At 42.9% G+C, this 18,699-nt stretch overlaps 23 non-coding genes across 23 annotated transcripts; all 23 read right to left on the bottom strand.

The window, feature by feature from the left end:
- Nucleotides 1-370: 370 nt before the first annotated feature.
- Nucleotides 371-444, bottom strand: trnat-agu (transfer RNA threonine (anticodon AGU)). The gene has a single exon. It is a non-coding gene; the product is annotated as a tRNA-Thr (tRNA).
- A 1,720-nt stretch (nucleotides 445-2,164) lies between these two features.
- On the bottom strand, nucleotides 2,165-2,238 carry trnan-guu (transfer RNA asparagine (anticodon GUU)). Its single transcript has one exon. It is a non-coding gene; the product is annotated as a tRNA-Asn (tRNA).
- Nucleotides 2,239-2,920: 682 nt separating this feature from the next.
- On the bottom strand, nucleotides 2,921-2,994 carry trnat-agu (transfer RNA threonine (anticodon AGU)). Its single transcript has one exon. It is a non-coding gene; the product is annotated as a tRNA-Thr (tRNA).
- A 255-nt stretch (nucleotides 2,995-3,249) lies between these two features.
- Nucleotides 3,250-3,323, bottom strand: trnat-ugu (transfer RNA threonine (anticodon UGU)). Its single transcript has one exon. It is a non-coding gene; the product is annotated as a tRNA-Thr (tRNA).
- Nucleotides 3,324-3,591: 268 nt separating this feature from the next.
- trnan-guu (transfer RNA asparagine (anticodon GUU)) lies at nucleotides 3,592-3,665 on the bottom strand. Its single transcript has one exon. It is a non-coding gene; the product is annotated as a tRNA-Asn (tRNA).
- Nucleotides 3,666-4,049: 384 nt separating this feature from the next.
- trnat-agu (transfer RNA threonine (anticodon AGU)) lies at nucleotides 4,050-4,123 on the bottom strand. Its single transcript has one exon. It is a non-coding gene; the product is annotated as a tRNA-Thr (tRNA).
- Nucleotides 4,124-5,843: 1,720 nt separating this feature from the next.
- On the bottom strand, nucleotides 5,844-5,917 carry trnan-guu (transfer RNA asparagine (anticodon GUU)). Its single transcript has one exon. It is a non-coding gene; the product is annotated as a tRNA-Asn (tRNA).
- Nucleotides 5,918-6,295: 378 nt separating this feature from the next.
- On the bottom strand, nucleotides 6,296-6,369 carry trnat-agu (transfer RNA threonine (anticodon AGU)). The gene has a single exon. It is a non-coding gene; the product is annotated as a tRNA-Thr (tRNA).
- A 255-nt stretch (nucleotides 6,370-6,624) lies between these two features.
- Nucleotides 6,625-6,698, bottom strand: trnat-ugu (transfer RNA threonine (anticodon UGU)). The gene has a single exon. It is a non-coding gene; the product is annotated as a tRNA-Thr (tRNA).
- Nucleotides 6,699-6,966: 268 nt separating this feature from the next.
- On the bottom strand, nucleotides 6,967-7,040 carry trnan-guu (transfer RNA asparagine (anticodon GUU)). Its single transcript has one exon. It is a non-coding gene; the product is annotated as a tRNA-Asn (tRNA).
- Nucleotides 7,041-7,424: 384 nt separating this feature from the next.
- Nucleotides 7,425-7,498, bottom strand: trnat-agu (transfer RNA threonine (anticodon AGU)). Its single transcript has one exon. It is a non-coding gene; the product is annotated as a tRNA-Thr (tRNA).
- Nucleotides 7,499-9,218: 1,720 nt separating this feature from the next.
- Nucleotides 9,219-9,292, bottom strand: trnan-guu (transfer RNA asparagine (anticodon GUU)). Its single transcript has one exon. It is a non-coding gene; the product is annotated as a tRNA-Asn (tRNA).
- A 378-nt stretch (nucleotides 9,293-9,670) lies between these two features.
- Nucleotides 9,671-9,744, bottom strand: trnat-agu (transfer RNA threonine (anticodon AGU)). The gene has a single exon. It is a non-coding gene; the product is annotated as a tRNA-Thr (tRNA).
- A 1,720-nt stretch (nucleotides 9,745-11,464) lies between these two features.
- Nucleotides 11,465-11,538, bottom strand: trnan-guu (transfer RNA asparagine (anticodon GUU)). Its single transcript has one exon. It is a non-coding gene; the product is annotated as a tRNA-Asn (tRNA).
- Nucleotides 11,539-12,220: 682 nt separating this feature from the next.
- On the bottom strand, nucleotides 12,221-12,294 carry trnat-agu (transfer RNA threonine (anticodon AGU)). Its single transcript has one exon. It is a non-coding gene; the product is annotated as a tRNA-Thr (tRNA).
- Nucleotides 12,295-12,549: 255 nt separating this feature from the next.
- Nucleotides 12,550-12,623, bottom strand: trnat-ugu (transfer RNA threonine (anticodon UGU)). Its single transcript has one exon. It is a non-coding gene; the product is annotated as a tRNA-Thr (tRNA).
- Nucleotides 12,624-12,891: 268 nt separating this feature from the next.
- trnan-guu (transfer RNA asparagine (anticodon GUU)) lies at nucleotides 12,892-12,965 on the bottom strand. Its single transcript has one exon. It is a non-coding gene; the product is annotated as a tRNA-Asn (tRNA).
- Nucleotides 12,966-14,815: 1,850 nt separating this feature from the next.
- trnan-guu (transfer RNA asparagine (anticodon GUU)) lies at nucleotides 14,816-14,889 on the bottom strand. Its single transcript has one exon. It is a non-coding gene; the product is annotated as a tRNA-Asn (tRNA).
- Nucleotides 14,890-15,267: 378 nt separating this feature from the next.
- On the bottom strand, nucleotides 15,268-15,341 carry trnat-agu (transfer RNA threonine (anticodon AGU)). Its single transcript has one exon. It is a non-coding gene; the product is annotated as a tRNA-Thr (tRNA).
- Nucleotides 15,342-17,061: 1,720 nt separating this feature from the next.
- On the bottom strand, nucleotides 17,062-17,135 carry trnan-guu (transfer RNA asparagine (anticodon GUU)). Its single transcript has one exon. It is a non-coding gene; the product is annotated as a tRNA-Asn (tRNA).
- A 682-nt stretch (nucleotides 17,136-17,817) lies between these two features.
- On the bottom strand, nucleotides 17,818-17,891 carry trnat-agu (transfer RNA threonine (anticodon AGU)). The gene has a single exon. It is a non-coding gene; the product is annotated as a tRNA-Thr (tRNA).
- A 255-nt stretch (nucleotides 17,892-18,146) lies between these two features.
- On the bottom strand, nucleotides 18,147-18,220 carry trnat-ugu (transfer RNA threonine (anticodon UGU)). Its single transcript has one exon. It is a non-coding gene; the product is annotated as a tRNA-Thr (tRNA).
- A 268-nt stretch (nucleotides 18,221-18,488) lies between these two features.
- On the bottom strand, nucleotides 18,489-18,562 carry trnan-guu (transfer RNA asparagine (anticodon GUU)). The gene has a single exon. It is a non-coding gene; the product is annotated as a tRNA-Asn (tRNA).
- Nucleotides 18,563-18,699: the final 137 nt, after the last annotated feature.

Raw genomic sequence — 18,699 nt, 5'->3', positions numbered from 1 at the left:
AATGAAATTAAATATGGAAATTACAACAATTTGCTAAACAATAAAACATAGATTCACTTTTGAATTCCTAGAAGCTTCCAAATGTGAGTCTCAGCAGATCTATTAAATGTCAAATAATGACTAAATAAATAACTTAGAGTAGTTGGGTGTCAGGGCTGGAGAACTTGCAGGTTGCCAATAATTTTAGGAGTAAGTTGGGTGTAACCTCACATCGGTCTCAAGTCGATTGCAAATTGTTCCCTCGGGTCTCAGAGTAAGTGTCCTGACACAAAGAGGCTTTCTTGACCATGCTGAAAAAAGTTGCTTCAAAGAACCAAGCCTATCCTCGCATATTTGTTCAGTGTTCTGAAAGAACTCACAACGGCACAGGAGGCACTGCTGGGAGTTGAACCCAGGATCTCCTGTTTACTAGACAGGTACTTTGACCAGCTAAGCCACAGCGCCCTTTGTGTCTGAATCCCTTACCAATCTTACACTGACATGGCTAAAGCTAATGCTGGGTAACAAAAAGTTACTTGCTTAATTCCACAGTTGTAATCTCAATTTGAGAAAACCCACCATTGGTTTATGGGTGCTCTCCAGCTCAGTGTTTGACACAAAGAGGCTTTCTTGACAATGCTGAAAACAGATGCTTCAAATAACCAAGCCTATCCTCGCATATTTGTTCAGTGTTCTGAAAGAACTCACAACGGCACAGCAGGCACTGCTGGGAGTTGAACCCAGTATCTTCTGTTTACTAGACAGGCACTTTGACCAGCTAAGCCACAGCGCCCTTTGCGTCTGAATCCCTTACCAATCTTACACTGACATGGCTAAAGCTAATGCTGCGTAACAAAAAGTTACTTGCTTAATTCCACAGTTGTAATCTCAATTTGAGAAAACCCACCATTGGTTTATGGGTGGTCTCCAGCTCAGTGTTTGACACAAAGAGGCTTTCTTGACAATGCTGAAAAAAGTTGCTTCAAATAACCAAGCCTATCCTCGCATATTTGTTCAGTGTTCTGAAAGAACTCACAACGGGACAGCAGGCACTGCTGGGAGTTGAACCCAGGATGTCCTGTTTACTAGACAGGCACTTTGACCAGCTAAGCCACAGCGCCCTTTGCGTCTGAATCCCTTACCAATCTTACACTGACATGGCTAAAGCTAATGCTGCGTAACAAAAAGTTACTTGCTTAATTCCACAGTTGTAAGCTCAATTTGAGAAAACCCACCGTTGGTTTATGGGTGCTCTCCAGCTCAGCGTTTGACTGAGTGACACACCATAGCCCAGCAAATTCTAGTATACAGTTCAAATGCTGCGTGTAATTGCAAAACACAAGACCTTGAAACATTAACCAAGCTCAGAACACAGGATTTAATGGGAAACGCCCTTGAGTGGATTTGTACCACTAGCCTCCCAGTTAACAGCCGAGCGCGCTGACCGATTGCACCACAGAGACACTTTTGGCTGGAAATTTAATTAAATATGGAAATTACAACAATTTGCTAAACAATAAAACATAGATTCACTTTTGAATTCCTAAAAGCTACCAAATGTGAGTCTCAGCAGATCTATTAAATGTCGAATAATGTCCAAATAAATACCTTAGAGTAGTTGGGTGTAAGGGCTGGAGAACTTGCAGGTTGCCAATTTTAGGAGTAAGTTGGGTGTAACCTTGCATCAGTCTCAAGTCGATTGCAAATTGTTCCCTCGGGTCTCAGAGTAAGTGTCCTGACACAAAGAGGCTTTCTTGACCATGCTGAAAACAGTTGCTTCAAAGACCCAAGCCTATTCTGGCAAATTTGTTCAGTGTTCTGAAAGAACTCACAACAGAACAGCAGGAACTGCTGGGAGTTGAACCCAGGATCTCCTGTTTACTAGACAGGCACTTTGACTAGCTAAGCCACAGCGCCCTTTGTGTCTGAATCCCTTACCAATCTTTCACTGACATGGCTAAAGCTAATGCTGGGTAACAAAAAGTTACTTGCTTAATTCCACAGTTGTAATCTCAATTTGAGAAAACCCACCGTTGGTTTATGGGTGCTCTCCAGCTCAGTATTTGACTGAGTGACACACCATAGCCCAGCAAATTCTAGTATACAGTTCAAATGCTGCATATAATTGCAAAACACAAGACCTTGAAACATTTATCAAGCTCAGAACACAGGATTTAACAGGAAACGTCCCTGGGTGGATTTGAACCAACAGCCTCTCGGTTAACAGCCGAGCGCGCTGACCGATTGCGCCACAGAGACACTCTTTGGCTGGAAATGTAATTAAATATGGAAATTACAACAATTTGCTAAACAATAAAACTCACTTTTGAATTCCTAGAAGCTACCAAATGTGAGTCTCAGCAGATCTATTAAATGTCGAATAATGAACCAAATAAATACCTTAGAGTAGTTGGGTGTCAGGGGTGGAGAACTTGCAGGTTGCCAATAATTTTAGGAGTAAGTTCGGTGTAACCTTGCATCGGTCTCAAGTCGATTGCAAATTATTCCCTCGGGTCTCACAGTAAGTGTCCTGAAACAAAGAGGCTTTCTTGACAATGCTGAAAACAGTTTCTTCAAAGAACCAAGCCTATCCTCGCATACTTGCTCAGTGTTGTGAAAGACCTCACAATGGCAGAGCAGGGAGTTGAACCCAGGATCTCCTGTTTACTAGACAGGCACTTTGACCAGCTAAGCCACAGCGCCCTTAAAGTAGTTGGGTGTCAGGGGTGGAGAACTTGCAGGTTGCCAATAATTTTAGGAGTAAGTTGGGTGTAACCTTGCATCGGTCTCAAGTCGATTGCAAATTATTCCCTCGGGTCTCACAGTAAGTGTCCTGAAACAAAGAGGTTTTCTTGACCATGCTGACAACAGTTGCTTCAAAGAATAAAGCATATCCTCACATATTTGTTCAGTGTTCTGAAAGAACTCACAACGGCACAGGAGGCACTGCTGGGAGTTGAACCCAGGATCTCCTGTTTACTAGACAGGTACTTTGACCAGCTAAGCCACAGCGCCCTTTGCGTCTGAATCCCTTACCAATCTTACACTGACATGGCTAAAGCTAATGCTGGGTAACAAAAAGTTACTTGCTTAATTCCACAGTTGTAATCTCAATTTGAGAAAAACCCACCGTTGGTTTATGAGTGCTCTCCAGCTCAGTATTTGACAGAAAGAGGCTTTCTTGACAATGCTGAAAACAGTTGCTTCAAATAACCATGCCTATCCGTGCATATTTATTCAGTGCTCTGAAAGAACTCATAATGGAACAGCAGGCACTGCTGGGAGTTAAACCCAGGATCTCCTGTTTACAAGACAGGCACTTTGACCAGCTAAGCCACAGCACCCTTTGCATCTGAACCCCTTACCAATCTTCCACTGACCTGGGTAAAACTAATGCTGGGTAACAAGAATTTCCTTGCTTAATTCCACAGTTGTAATCTCAATTTGAGAAAACCCACTGTTGGTTTATGGGTGGTCTCCAGCTCAGTGTTTGACTGACTGACACACCATAGCCCAGCAAATTCTAGTATACAGTTTAAATGCTGCGTGTAATTGCAAAACACAAGACCTTGAAACATTAATCAAGCTCAGAAGACAGGATTTAATGGGAAACGTCCCTGGGTGGATTTGAACCACCAGCCTCTCGGTTAACAGCCGAGCACGCTGACCGATTGCGCCACAGAGACACGTTTTGGCTGGAAATGAAATTAAATATGGAAATTACAACAATTTGCTAAACAATAAAACATAGATTCACTTTTGAATTCCTAGAAGCTTCCAAATGTGAGTCTCAGCAGATCTATTAAATGTCAAATAATGACTAAATAAATAACTTAGAGTAGTTGGGTGTCAGGGCTGGAGAACTTGCAGGTTGCCAATAATTTTAGGAGTAAGTTGGGTGTAACCTCACATCGGTCTAAAGTCGATTGCAAATTGTTCCCTCGGGTCTCAGAGTAAGTGTCCTGACACAAAGAGGCTTTCTTGACCATGCTGAAAAAAGTTGCTTCAAAGAACCAAGCCTATCCTCGCATATTTGTTCAGTGTTCTGAAAGAACTCACAACGGCACAGGAGGCACTGCTGGGAGTTGAACCCAGGATCTCCTGTTTACTAAACAGGTACTTTGACCAGCTAAGCCACAGCGCCCTTTGCGTCTGAATCCCTTACCAATCTTACACTGACATGGCTAAAGCTAATGCTGGGTAACAAAAAGTTACTTGCTTAATTCCACAGTTGTAATCTCAATTTGAGAAAACCCACCATTGGTTTATGGGTGCTCTCCAGCTCAGTGTTTGACACAAAGAGGCTTTCTTGACAATGCTGAAAACAGATGCTTCAAATAACCAAGCCTATCCTCGCATATTTGTTCAGTGTTCTGAAAGAACTCACAACGGCACAGCAGGCACTGCTGGGAGTTGAACCCAGTATCTTCTGTTTACTAGACAGGCACTTTGACCAGCTAAGCCACAGCGCCCTTTGCGTCTGAATCCCTTACCAATCTTACACTGACATGGCTAAAGCTAATGCTGCGTAACAAAAAGTTACTTGCTTAATTCCACAGTTGTAATCTCAATTTGAGAAAACCCACCATTGGTTTATGGGTGCTCTCCAGCTCAGTGTTTGACACAAAGAGGCTTTCTTGACAATGCTGAAAAAAGTTGCTTCAAATAACCAAGCCTATCCTCGCATATTTGTTCAGTGTTCTGAAAGAACTCACAACGGGACAGCAGGCACTGCTGGGAGTTGAACCCAGGATGTCCTGTTTACTAGACAGGCACTTTGACCAGCTAAGCCACAGCGCCCTTTGCGTCTGAATCCCTTACCAATCTTACACTGACATGGCTAAAGCTAATGCTGCGTAACAAAAAGTTACTTGCTTAATTCCACAGTTGTAAGCTCAATTTGAGAAAACCCACCGTTGGTTTATGGGTGCTCTCCAGCTCAGCGTTTGACTGAGTGACACACCATAGCCCAGCAAATTCGAGTATACAGTTCAAATGCTGCGTGTAATTGCAAAACACAAGACCTTGAAACATTAACCAAGCTCAGAACACAGGATTTAATGGGAAACGCCCTTGAGTGGATTTGTACCACTAGCCTCCCAGTTAACAGCCGAGCGCGCTGACCGATTGCACCACAGAGACACTTTTGGCTGGAAATTTAATTAAATATGGACATTACAACAATTTGCTAAACAATAAAACATAGATTCACTTTTGAATTCCTAAAAGCTACCAAATGTGAGTCTCAGCAGATCTATTAAATGTCGAATAATGACCAAATAAATACCTTAGAGTAGTTGGGTGTAAGGGCTGGAGAACTTGCAGGTTGCCAATTTTAGGAGTAAGTTGGGTGTAACCTTGCATCAGTCTCAAGTCGATTGCAAATTGTTCCCTCGGGTCTCAGAGTAAGTGTCCTGACACAAAGAGGCTTTCTTGACCATGCTGAAAACAGTTGCTTCAAAGACCCAAGCCTATTCTGGCAAATTTGTTCAGTGTTCTGAAAGAACTCACAACAGAACAGCAGGAACTGCTGGGAGTTGAACCCAGGATCTCCTGTTTACTAGACAGGCACTTTGACTAGCTAAGCCACAGCGCCCTTTGTGTCTGAATCCCTTACCAATCTTTCACTGACATGGCTAAAGCTAATGCTGGGTAACAAAAAGTTACTTGCTTAATTCCACAGTTGTAATCTCAATTTGAGAAAACCCACCGTTGGTTTATGGGTGCTCTCCAGCTCAGTATTTGACTGAGTGACACACCATAGCCCAGCAAATTCTAGTATACAGTTCAAATGCTGCATATAATTGCAAAACACAAGACCTTGAAACATTTATCAAGCTCAGAACACAGGATTTAACAGGAAACGTCCCTGGGTGGATTTGAACCACCAGCCTCTCGGTTAACAGCCGAGCGCGCTGACCGATTGCGCCACAGAGACACTCTTTGGCTGGAAATGTAATTAAATATGGAAATTACAACAATTTGCTAAACAATAAAACTCACTTTTGAATTCCTAGAAGCTACCAAATGTGAGTCTCAGCAGATCTAGTAAATGTCGAATAATGACTAAATAAATAACTTAGAGTAGTTGGGTGTCAGGGCTGGAGAACTTGCAGGTTGCCAATAATTTTAGGAGTAAGTTGGGTGTAACCTCACATCGGTCTCAAGTCGATTGCAAATTGTTCCCTCGGGTCTCAGAGTAAGTGTCCTGACACAAAGAGGCTTTCTTGACCATGCTGAAAAAAGTTGCTTCAAAGAACCAAGCCTATCCTCGCATATTTGTTCAGTGTTCTGAAAGAACTCACAACGGCACAGGAGGCACTGCTGGGAGTTGAACCCAGGATCTCCTGTTTACTAGACAGGTACTTTGACCAGCTAAGCCACAGCGCCCTTTGCGTCTGAATCCCTTACCAATCTTACACTGACATGGCTAAAGCTAATGCTGGGTAACAAAAAGTTACTTGCTTAATTCCACAGTTGTAATCTCAATTTGAGAAAAACCCACCGTTGGTTTATGAGTGCTCTCCAGCTCAGTATTTGACAGAAAGAGGCTTTCTTGACAATGCTGAAAACAGTTGCTTCAAATAACCATGCCTATCCGTGCATATTTATTCAGTGCTCTGAAAGAACTCATAATGGAACAGCAGGCACTGCTGGGAGTTAAACCCAGGATCTCCTGTTTACAAGACAGGCACTTTGACCAGCTAAGCCACAGCACCCTTTGCATCTGAACCCCTTACCAATCTTCCACTGACCTGGGTAAAACTAATGCTGGGTAACAAGAATTTCCTTGCTTAATTCCACAGTTGTAATCTCAATTTGAGAAAACCCACTGTTGGTTTATGGGTGGTCTCCAGCTCAGTGTTTGACTGACTGACACACCATAGCCCAGCAAATTCTAGTATACAGTTTAAATGCTGCGTGTAATTGCAAAACACAAGACCTTGAAACATTAATCAAGCTCAGAAGACAGGATTTAATGGGAAACGTCCCTGGGTGGATTTGAACCACCAGCCTCTCGGTTAACAGCCGAGCACGCTGACCGATTGCGCCACAGAGACACGTTTTGGCTGGAAATGAAATTAAATATGGAAATTACAACAATTTGCTAAACAATAAAACATAGATTCACTTTTGAATTCCTAGAAGCTTCCAAATGTGAGTCTCAGCAGATCTATTAAATGTCAAATAATGACTAAATAAATAACTTAGAGTAGTTGGGTGTCAGGGCTGGAGAACTTGCAGGTTGCCAATAATTTTAGGAGTAAGTTGGGTGTAACCTCACATCGGTCTAAAGTCGATTGCAAATTGTTCCCTCGGGTCTCAGAGTAAGTGTCCTGACACAAAGAGGCTTTCTTGACCATGCTGAAAAAAGTTGCTTCAAAGAACCAAGCCTATCCTCGCATATTTGTTCAGTGTTCTGAAAGAACTCACAACGGCACAGGAGGCACTGCTGGGAGTTGAACCCAGGATCTCCTGTTTACTAAACAGGTACTTTGACCAGCTAAGCCACAGCGCCCTTTGCGTCTGAATCCCTTACCAATCTTACACTGACATGGCTAAAGCTAATGCTGGGTAACAAAAAGTTACTTGCTTAATTCCACAGTTGTAATCTCAATTTGAGAAAACCCACCATTGGTTTATGGGTGCTCTCCAGCTCAGTGTTTGACACAAAGAGGCTTTCTTGACAATGCTGAAAACAGATGCTTCAAATAACCAAGCCTATCCTCGCATATTTGTTCAGTGTTCTGAAAGAACTCACAACGGCACAGCAGGCACTGCTGGGAGTTGAACCCAGTATCTTCTGTTTACTAGACAGGCACTTTGACCAGCTAAGCCACAGCGCCCTTTGCGTCTGAATCCCTTACCAATCTTACACTGACATGGCTAAAGCTAATGCTGCGTAACAAAAAGTTACTTGCTTAATTCCACAGTTGTAATCTCAATTTGAGAAAACCCACCATTGGTTTATGGGTGGTCTCCAGCTCAGTGTTTGACACAAAGAGGCTTTCTTGACAATGCTGAAAAAAGTTGCTTCAAATAACCAAGCCTATCCTCGCATATTTGTTCAGTGTTCTGAAAGAACTCACAACGGGACAGCAGGCACTGCTGGGAGTTGAACCCAGGATGTCCTGTTTACTAGACAGGCACTTTGACCAGCTAAGCCACAGCGCCCTTTGCGTCTGAATCCCTTACCAATCTTACACTGACATGGCTAAAGCTAATGCTGCGTAACAAAAAGTTACTTGCTTAATTCCACAGTTGTAAGCTCAATTTGAGAAAACCCACCGTTGGTTTATGGGTGCTCTCCAGCTCAGCGTTTGACTGAGTGACACACCATAGCCCAGCAAATTCGAGTATACAGTTCAAATGCTGCGTGTAATTGCAAAACACAAGACCTTGAAACATTAACCAAGCTCAGAACACAGGATTTAATGGGAAACGCCCTTGAGTGGATTTGTACCACTAGCCTCCCAGTTAACAGCCGAGCGCGCTGACCGATTGCACCACAGAGACACTTTTGGCTGGAAATTTAATTAAATATGGACATTACAACAATTTGCTAAACAATAAAACATAGATTCACTTTTGAATTCCTAAAAGCTACCAAATGTGAGTCTCAGCAGATCTATTAAATGTCGAATAATGACCAAATAAATACCTTAGAGTAGTTGGGTGTAAGGGCTGGAGAACTTGCAGGTTGCCAATTTTAGGAGTAAGTTGGGTGTAACCTTGCATCAGTCTCAAGTCGATTGCAAATTGTTCCCTCGGGTCTCAGAGTAAGTGTCCTGACACAAAGAGGCTTTCTTGACCATGCTGAAAACAGTTGCTTCAAAGACCCAAGCCTATTCTGGCAAATTTGTTCAGTGTTCTGAAAGAACTCACAACAGAACAGCAGGAACTGCTGGGAGTTGAACCCAGGATCTCCTGTTTACTAGACAGGCACTTTGACTAGCTAAGCCACAGCGCCCTTTGTGTCTGAATCCCTTACCAATCTTTCACTGACATGGCTAAAGCTAATGCTGGGTAACAAAAAGTTACTTGCTTAATTCCACAGTTGTAATCTCAATTTGAGAAAACCCACCGTTGGTTTATGGGTGCTCTCCAGCTCAGTATTTGACTGAGTGACACACCATAGCCCAGCAAATTCTAGTATACAGTTCAAATGCTGCATATAATTGCAAAACACAAGACCTTGAAACATTTATCAAGCTCAGAACACAGGATTTAACAGGAAACGTCCCTGGGTGGATTTGAACCACCAGCCTCTCGGTTAACAGCCGAGCGCGCTGACCGATTGCGCCACAGAGACACTCTTTGGCTGGAAATGTAATTAAATATGGAAATTACAACAATTTGCTAAACAATAAAACTCACTTTTGAATTCCTAGAAGCTACCAAATGTGAGTCTCAGCAGATCTAGTAAATGTCGAATAATGACTAAATAAATAACTTAGAGTAGTTGGGTGTCAGGGCTGGAGAACTTGCAGGTTGCCAATAATTTTAGGAGTAAGTTGGGTGTAACCTCACATCGGTCTCAAGTCGATTGCAAATTGTTCCCTCGGGTCTCAGAGTAAGTGTCCTGACACAAAGAGGCTTTCTTGACCATGCTGAAAAAAGTTGCTTCAAAGAACCAAGCCTATCCTCGCATATTTGTTCAGTGTTCTGAAAGAACTCACAACGGCACAGGAGGCACTGCTGGGAGTTGAACCCAGGATCTCCTGTTTACTAGACAGGTACTTTGACCAGCTAAGCCACAGCGCCCTTTGCGTCTGAATCCCTTACCAATCTTACACTGACATGGCTAAAGCTAATGCTGGGTAACAAAAAGTTACTTGCTTAATTCCACAGTTGTAATCTCAATTTGAGAAAACCCACCATTGGTTTATGGGTGCTCTCCAGCTCAGTGTTTGACACAAAGAGGCTTTCTTGACAATGCTGAAAACAGATGCTTCAAATAACCAAGCCTATCCTCGCATATTTGTTCAGTGTTCTGAAAGAACTCACAACAGCACAGCAGGCACTGCTGGGAATTGAACCCAGTATCTTCTGTTTACTAGACAGGCACTTTGACCAGCTAAGCCACAGCGCCCTTTGCGTCTGAATCCCTTACCAATCTTACACTGACATGGCTAAAGCTAATGCTGCGTAACAAAAAGTTACTTGCTTAATTCCACAGTTGTAATCTCAATTTGAGAAAACCCACCATTGGTTTATGGGTGGTCTCCAGCTCAGTGTTTGACACAAAGAGGCTTTCTTGACAATGCTGAAAAAAGTTGCTTCAAATAACCAAGCCTATCCTCGCATATTTGTTCAGTGTTCTGAAAGAACTCACAACGGGACAGCAGGCACTGCTGGGAGTTGAACCCAGGATGTCCTGTTTACTAGACAGGCACTTTGACCAGCTAAGCCACAGCGCCCTTTGCGTCTGAATCCCTTACCAATCTTACACTGACATGGCTAAAGCTAATGCTGCGTAACAAAAAGTTACTTGCTTAATTCCACAGTTGTAAGCTCAATTTGAGAAAACCCACCGTTGGTTTATGGGTGCTCTCCAGCTCAGCGTTTGACTGAGTGACACACCATAGCCCAGCAAATTCTAGTATACAGTTCAAATGCTGCGTGTAATTGCAAAACACAAGACCTTGAAACATTAACCAAGCTCAGAACACAGGATTTAATGGGAAACGCCCTTGAGTGGATTTGTACCACTAGCCTCCCAGTGAACAGCCGAGCGCGCTGACCGATTGAACCACAGAGACACTTTTGGCTGGAAATTTAATTAAATATGGAAATTACAACAATTTGCTAAACAATAAAACATAGATTCACTTTTGAATTCCTAAAAGCTACCAAATGTGAGTCTCAGCAGATCTATTAAATGTCGAATAATGTCCAAATAAATACCTTAGAGTAGTTGGGTGTAAGGGCTGGAGAACTTGCAGGTTGCCAATTTTAGGAGTAAGATGGGTGTAACCTTGCATCAGTCTCAAGTCGATTGCAAATTGTTCCCTCGGGTCTCAGAGTAAGTGTCCTGACACAAAGAGGCTTTCTTGACCATGCTGAAAACAGTTGCTTCAAAGACCCAAGCCTATTCTGGCAAATTTGTTTAGTGTTCTGAAAGAACTCACAACAGAACAGCAGGAACTGCTGGGAGTTGAACCCAGGATCTCCTGTTTACTAGACAGGCACTTTGACTAGCTAAGCCACAGCGCCCTTTGTGTCTGAATCCCTTACCAATCTTTCACTGACATGGCTAAAGCTAATGCTGGGTAACAAAAAGTTACTTGCTTAATTCCACAGTTGTAATCTCAATTTGAGAAAACCCACCGTTGGTTTATGGGTGCTCTCCAGCTCAGTATTTGACTGAGTGACACACCATAGCCCAGCAAATTCTAGTATACAGTTCAAATGCTGCATATAATTGCAAAACACAAGACCTTGAAACATTTATCAAGCTCAGAACACAGGATTTAACAGGAAACGTCCCTGGGTGGATTTGAACCACCAGCCTCTCGGTTAACAGCCGAGCGCGCTGACCGATTGCGCCACAGAGACACTGTTTGGCTGGAAATGTAATTAAATATGGAAATTACAACAATTTGCTAAACAATAAAACTCACTTTTGAATTCCTAGAAGCTACCAAATGTGAGTCTCAGCAGATCTATTAAATGTCGAATAATGAACCAAATAAATACCTTAGAGTAGTTGGGTGTCAGGGGTGGAGAACTTGCAGGTTGCCAATAATTTTAGGAGTAAGTTCGGTGTAACCTTGCATCGGTCTCAAGTCGATTGCAAATTATTCCCTCGGGTCTCACAGTAAGTGTCCTGAAACAAAGAGGCTTTCTTGACAATGCTGAAAACAGTTTCTTCAAAGAACCAAGCCTATCCTCGCATACTTGCTCAGTGTTGTGAAAGACCTCACAATGGCAGAGCAGGGAGTTGAACCCAGGATCTCCTGTTTACTAGACAGGCACTTTGACCAGCTAAGCCACAGCGCCCTTAAAGTAGTTGGGTGTCAGGGGTGGAGAACTTGCAGGTTGCCAATAATTTTAGGAGTAAGTTGGGTGTAACCTTGCATCGGTCTCAAGTCGATTGCAAATTATTCCCTCGGGTCTCACAGTAAGTGTCCTGAAACAAAGAGGTTTTCTTGACCATGCTGACAACAGTTGCTTCAAAGAACAAAGCCTATCCTCACATATTTGTTCAGTGTTCTGAAAGAACTCACAACGGCACAGGAGGCACTGCTGGGAGTTGAACCCAGGATCTCCTGTTTACTAGACAGGTACTTTGACCAGCTAAGCCACAGCGCCCTTTGCGTCTGAATCCCTTACCAATCTTACACTGACATGGCTAAAGCTAATGCTGGGTAACAAAAAGTTACTTGCTTAATTCCACAGTTGTAATCTCAATTTGAGAAAAACCCACCGTTGGTTTATGGGTGCTCTCCAGCTCAGTATTTGACAGAAAGAGGCTTTCTTGACAATGCTGAAAACAGTTGCTTCAAATAACCATGCCTATCCGTGCATATTTATTCAGTGCTCTGAAAAAACTCATAATGGAACAGCAGGCACTGCTGGGAGTTAAACCCAGGATCTCCTGTTTACAAGACAGGTACTTTGACCAGCTAAGCCACAGCACCTTTTGCATCTGAACCCCTTACCAATCTTCCACTGACCTGGGTAAAACTAATGCTGGGTAACAAGAATTTCCTTGCTTAATTCCACAGTTGTAATCTCAATTTGAGAAAACCCACCGTTGGTTTATGGGTGGTCTCCAGCTCAGTGTTTGACTGACTGACACACCATAGCCCAGCAAATTCTAGTATACAGTTTAAATGCTGCGTGTAATTGCAAAACACAAGACCTTGAAATATTAATCAAGCTCAGAAGAAAGGATTTAATGGGAAACGTCCCTGGGTGGATTTGAACCACCAGCCTCTCGGTTAACAGCCGAGCGCGCTGACCGATTGCGCCACAGAGACACGTTTTGGCTGGAAATGAAATTAAATATGGAAATTACAACAATTTGCTAAACAATAAAACATAGATTCACTTTTGAATTCCTAGAAGCTTCCAAATGTGAGTCTCAGCAGATCTATTAAATGTCAAATAATGACTAAATAAATAACTTAGAGTAGTTGGGTGTCAGGGCTGGAGAACTTGCAGGTTGCCAATAATTTTAGGAGTAAGTTGGGTGTAACCTCACATCGGTCTCAAGTCGATTGCAAATTGTTCCCTCGGGTCTCAGAGTAAGTGTCCTGACACAAAGAGGCTTTCTTGACCATGCTGAAAACAGTTGCTTCAAAGAACCAAGCCTATCCTCACATATTTGTTCAGTGTTCTGAAAGAACTCACAACGGCACAGCTGGCACTGCTGGGAGTTGAACCCAGGATCTCCTGTTTACTAGACAGGTACTTTGACCAGCTAAGCCAAAGCGCCCTTTGGGTCTGAATCCCTTACCAATCTTACACTGACATGGCTAAAGCTAATGCTGGGTAACAAAAAGTTACTTGCTTAATTCCACAGTTGTAATCTCAATTTGAGAAAACCCACCATTGGTTTATGGGTGGTCTCCAGCTCAGTGTTTGACACAAAGAGGCTTTCTAGACAATGCTGAAAAAAGGTGCTTCAAATAACCAAGCCTATCCTCGCATATTTGTTCAGTGTTCTGAAAGAACTCACAACGGGACAGCAGGCACTGCTGGGAGTTGAACCCAGGATGTCCTGTTTACTAGACAGGCACTTTGACCAGCTAAGCCACAGCGCCCTTTGCGTCTGAATCCCTTACCAATCTTACACTGACATGGCTAAAGCTAATGCTGCGTAACAAAAAGTTACTTGCTTAATTCCACAGTTGTAAGCTCAATTTGAGAAAACCCACCGTTGGTTTATGGGTGCTCTCCAGCTCAGCGTTTGACTGAGTGACACACCATAGCCCAGCAAATTCGAGTATACAGTTCAAATGCTGCGTGTAATTGCAAAACACAAGACCTTGAAACATTAACCAAGCTCAGAACACAGGATTTAATGGGAAACGCCCTTGAGTGGATTTGTACCACTAGCCTCCCAGTTAACAGCCGAGCGCGCTGACCGATTGCACCACAGAGACACTTTTGGCTGGAAATTTAATTAAATATGGACATTACAACAATTTGCTAAACAATAAAACATAGATTCACTTTTGAATTCCTAAAAGCTACCAAATGTGAGTCTCAGCAGATCTATTAAATGTCGAATAATGACCAAATAAATACCTTAGAGTAGTTGGGTGTAAGGGCTGGAGAACTTGCAGGTTGCCAATTTTAGGAGTAAGTTGGGTGTAACCTTGCATCAGTCTCAAGTCGATTGCAAATTGTTCCCTCGGGTCTCAGAGTAAGTGTCCTGACACAAAGAGGCTTTCTTGACCATGCTGAAAACAGTTGCTTCAAAGACCCAAGCCTATTCTGGCAAATTTGTTCAGTGTTCTGAAAGAACTCACAACAGAACAGCAGGAACTGCTGGGAGTTGAACACAGGATCTCCTGTTTACTAGACAGGCACTTTGACTAGCTAAGCCACAGCGCCCTTTGTGTCTGAATCCCTTACCAATCTTTCACTGACATGGCTAAAGCTAATGCTGGGTAACAAAAAGTTACTTGCTTAATTCCACAGTTGTAATCTCAATTTGAGAAAACCCACCGTTGGTTTATGGGTGCTCTCCAGCTCAGTATTTGACTGAGTGACACACCATAGCCCAGCAAATTCTAGTATACAGTTCAAATGCTGCATATAATTGCAAAACACAAGACCTTGAAACATTTATCAAGCTCAGAACACAGGATTTAACAGGAAACGTCCCTGGGTGGATTTGAACCACCAGCCTCTCGGTTAACAGCCAAGCGCGCTGACCGATTGCGCCACAGAGACACTCTTTGGCTGGAAATGTAATTAAATATGGAAATTACAACAATTTGCTAAACAATAAAACTCACTTTTGAATTCCTAGAAGCTACCAAATGTGAGTCTCAGCAGATCTAGTAAATGTCGAATAATGACTAAATAAATAACTTAGAGTAGTTGGGTGTCAGGGCTGGAGAACTTGCAGGTTGCCAATAATTTTAGGAGTAAGTTGGGTGTAACCTCACATCGGTCTCAAGTCGATTGCAAATTGTTCCCTCGGGTCTCAGAGTAAGTGTCCTGACACAAAGAGGCTTTCTTGACCATGCTGAAAAAAGTTGCTTCAAAGAACCAAGCCTATCCTCGCATATTTGTTCAGTGTTCTGAAAGAACTCACAACGGCACAGGAGGCACTGCTGGGAGTTGAACCCAGGATCTCCTGTTTACTAGACAGGTACTTTGACCAGCTAAGCCACAGCGCCCTTTGCGTCTGAATCCCTTACCAATCTTACACTGACATGGCTAAAGCTAATGCTGGGTAACAAAAAGTTACTTGCTTAATTCCACAGTTGTAATCTCAATTTGAGAAAACCCACCATTGGTTTATGGGTGCTCTCCAGCTCAGTGTTTGACACAAAGAGGCTTTCTTGACAATGCTGAAAACAGATGCTTCAAATAACCAAGCCTATCCTCGCATATTTGTTCAGTGTTCTGAAAGAACTCACAACAGCACAGCAGGCACTGCTGGGAGTTGAACCCAGTATCTTCTGTTTACTAGACAGGCACTTTGACCAGCTAAGCCACAGCGCCCTTTGCGTCTGAATCCCTTACCAATCTTACACTGACATGGCTAAAGCTAATGCTGCGTAACAAAAAGTTACTTGCTTAATTCCACAGTTGTAATCTCAATTTGAGAAAACCCACCATTGGTTTATGGGTGGTCTCCAGCTCAGTGTTTGACACAAAGAGGCTTTCTTGACAATGCTGAAAAAAGTTGCTTCAAATAACCAAGCCTATCCTCGCATATTTGTTCAGTGTTCTGAAAGAACTCACAACGGGACAGCAGGCACTGCTGGGAGTTGAACCCAGGATGTCCTGTTTACTAGACAGGCACTTTGACCAGCTAAGCCACAGCGCCCTTTGCGTCTGAATCCCTTACCAATCTTACACTGACATGGCTAAAGCTAATGCTGCGTAACAAAAAGTTACTTGCTTAATTCCACAGTTGTAAGCTCAATTTGAGAAAACCCACCGTTGGTTTATGGGTGCTCTCCAGCTCAGCGTTTGACTGAGTGACACACCATAGCCCAGCAAATTCTAGTATACAGTTCAAATGCTGCGTGTAATTGCAAAACACAAGACCTTGAAACATTAACCAAGCTCAGAACACAGGATTTAATGGGAAACGCCCTTGAGTGGATTTGTACCACTAGCCTCCCAGTGAACAGCCGAGCGCGCTGACCGATTGAACCACAGAGACACTTTTGGCTGGAAATTTAATTAAATATGGAAATTACAACAATTTGCTAAACAATAAAACATAGATTCACTTTTGAATTCCTAAAAGCTACCAAATGTGAGTCTCAGCAGATCTATTAAATGTCGAATAATGTCCAAATAAATACCTTAGAGTAGTTGGGTGTAAGGGCTGGAGAACTTGCAGGTTGCCAATTTTAGGAGTAAGTTGGGTGTAACCTTGCATCAGTCTCAAGTCGATTGCAAATTGTTCCCTCGGGTCTCAGAGTAAGTGTCCTGACACAAAGAGGCTTTCTTGACCATGCTGAAAACAGTTGCTTCAAAGACCCAAGCCTATTCTGGCAAATTTGTTTAGTGTTCTGAAAGAACTCACAACAGAACAGCAGGAACTGCTGGGAGTTGAACCCAGGATCTCCTGTTTACTAGACAGGCACTTTGACTAGCTAAGCCACAGCGCCCTTTGTGTCTGAATCCCTTACCAATCTTTCACTGACATGGCTAAAGTTAATGCTGGGTAACAAAAAGTTACTTGCTTAATTCCACAGTTGTAATCTCAATTTGAGAAAACCCACCGTTGGTTTATGGGTGCTCTCCAGCTCAGTATTTGACTGAGTGACACACCATAGCCCAGCAAATTCTAGTATACAGTTCAAATGCTGCATATAATTGCAAAACACAAGACCTTGAAACATTTATCAAGCTCAGAACACAGGATTTAACAGGAAACGTCCCTGGGTGGATTTGAACCACCAGCCTCTCGGTTAACAGCCGAGCGCGCTGACCGATTGCGCCACAGAGACACTGTTTGGCTGGAAATGTAATTAAATATGGAAATTACAACAATTTGCTAAACAATAAAACTCACTTTTGAATTCCTAGAAGCTACCAAATGTGAGTCTCAGCAGATCTATTAAATGTCGAATAATGAACCAAATAAATACCTTAGAGTAGTTGGGTGTCAGGGGTGGAGAACTTGCAGGTTGCCAATAATTTTAGGAGTAAGTTCGGTGTAACCTTGCATCGGTCTCAAGTCGATTGCAAATTATTCCCTCGGGTCTCACAGTAAGTGTCCTGAAACAAAGAGGCTTTCTTGACAATGCTGAAAACAGTTTCTTCAAAGAACCAAGCCTATCCTCGCATACTTGCTCAGTGTTGTGAAAGACCTCACAATGGCAGAGCAGGGAGTTGAACCCAGGATCTCCTGTTTACTAGACAGGCACTTTGACCAGCTAAGCCACAGCGCCCTTAAAGTAGTTGGGTGTCAGGGGTGGAGAACTTGCAGGTTGCCAATAATTTTAGGAGTAAGTTGGGTGTAACCTTGCATCGGTCTCAAGTCGATTGCAAATTATTCCCTCGGGTCTCACAGTAAGTGTCCTGAAACAAAGAGGTTTTCTTGACCATGCTGACAACAGTTGCTTCAAAGAACAAAGCCTATCCTCACATATTTGTTCAGTGTTCTGAAAGAACTCACAACGGCACAGGAGGCACTGCTGGGAGTTGAACCCAGGATCTCCTGTTTACTAGACAGGTACTTTGACCAGCTAAGCCACAGCGCCCTTTGCGTCTGAATCCCTTACCAATCTTACACTGACATGGCTAAAGCTAATGCTGGGTAACAAAAAGTTACTTGCTTAATTCCACAGTTGTAATCTCAATTTGAGAAAAACCCACCGTTGGTTTATGGGTGCTCTCCAGCTCAGTATTTGACAGAAAGAGGCTTTCTTGACAATGCTGAAAACAGTTGCTTCAAATAACCATGCCTATCCGTGCATATTTATTCAGTGCTCTGAAAAAACTCATAATGGAACAGCAGGCACTGCTGGGAGTTAAACCCAGGATCTCCTGTTTACAAGACAGGCACTTTGACCAGCTAAGCCACAGCACCTTTTGCATCTGAACCCCTTACCAATCTTCCACTGACCTGGGTAAAACTAATGCTGGGTAACAAGAATTTCCTTGCTTAATTCCACAGTTGTAATCTCAATTTGAGAAAACCCACCGTTGGTTTATGGGTGGTCTCCAGCTCAGTGTTTGACTGACTGACACACCATAGCCCAGCAAATTCTAGTATACAGTTTAAATGCTGCGTGTAATTGCAAAACACAAGACCTTGAAATATTAATCAAGCTCAGAAGACAGGATTTAATGGGAAACGTCCCTGGGTGGATTTGAACCACCAGCCTCTCGGTTAACAGCCGAGCGCGCTGACCGATTGCGCCACAGAGACACGTTTTGGCTGGAAATGAAATTAAATATGGAAATTACAACAATTTGCTAAACAATAAAACATAGATTCACTTTTGAATTCCTAGAAGCTTCCAAATGTGAGTCTCAGCAGATCTATTAAATGTCAAATAATGACTA

This window comes from Corythoichthys intestinalis, chromosome 11 (assembly GCF_030265065.1).
Source record: "Corythoichthys intestinalis isolate RoL2023-P3 chromosome 11, ASM3026506v1, whole genome shotgun sequence".
Taxonomy (NCBI): domain Eukaryota; kingdom Metazoa; phylum Chordata; class Actinopteri; order Syngnathiformes; family Syngnathidae; genus Corythoichthys; species Corythoichthys intestinalis.
Note: the sequence above shows the minus strand (reverse complement) of the source record. Positions and strands in the feature narration are given on the sequence as shown.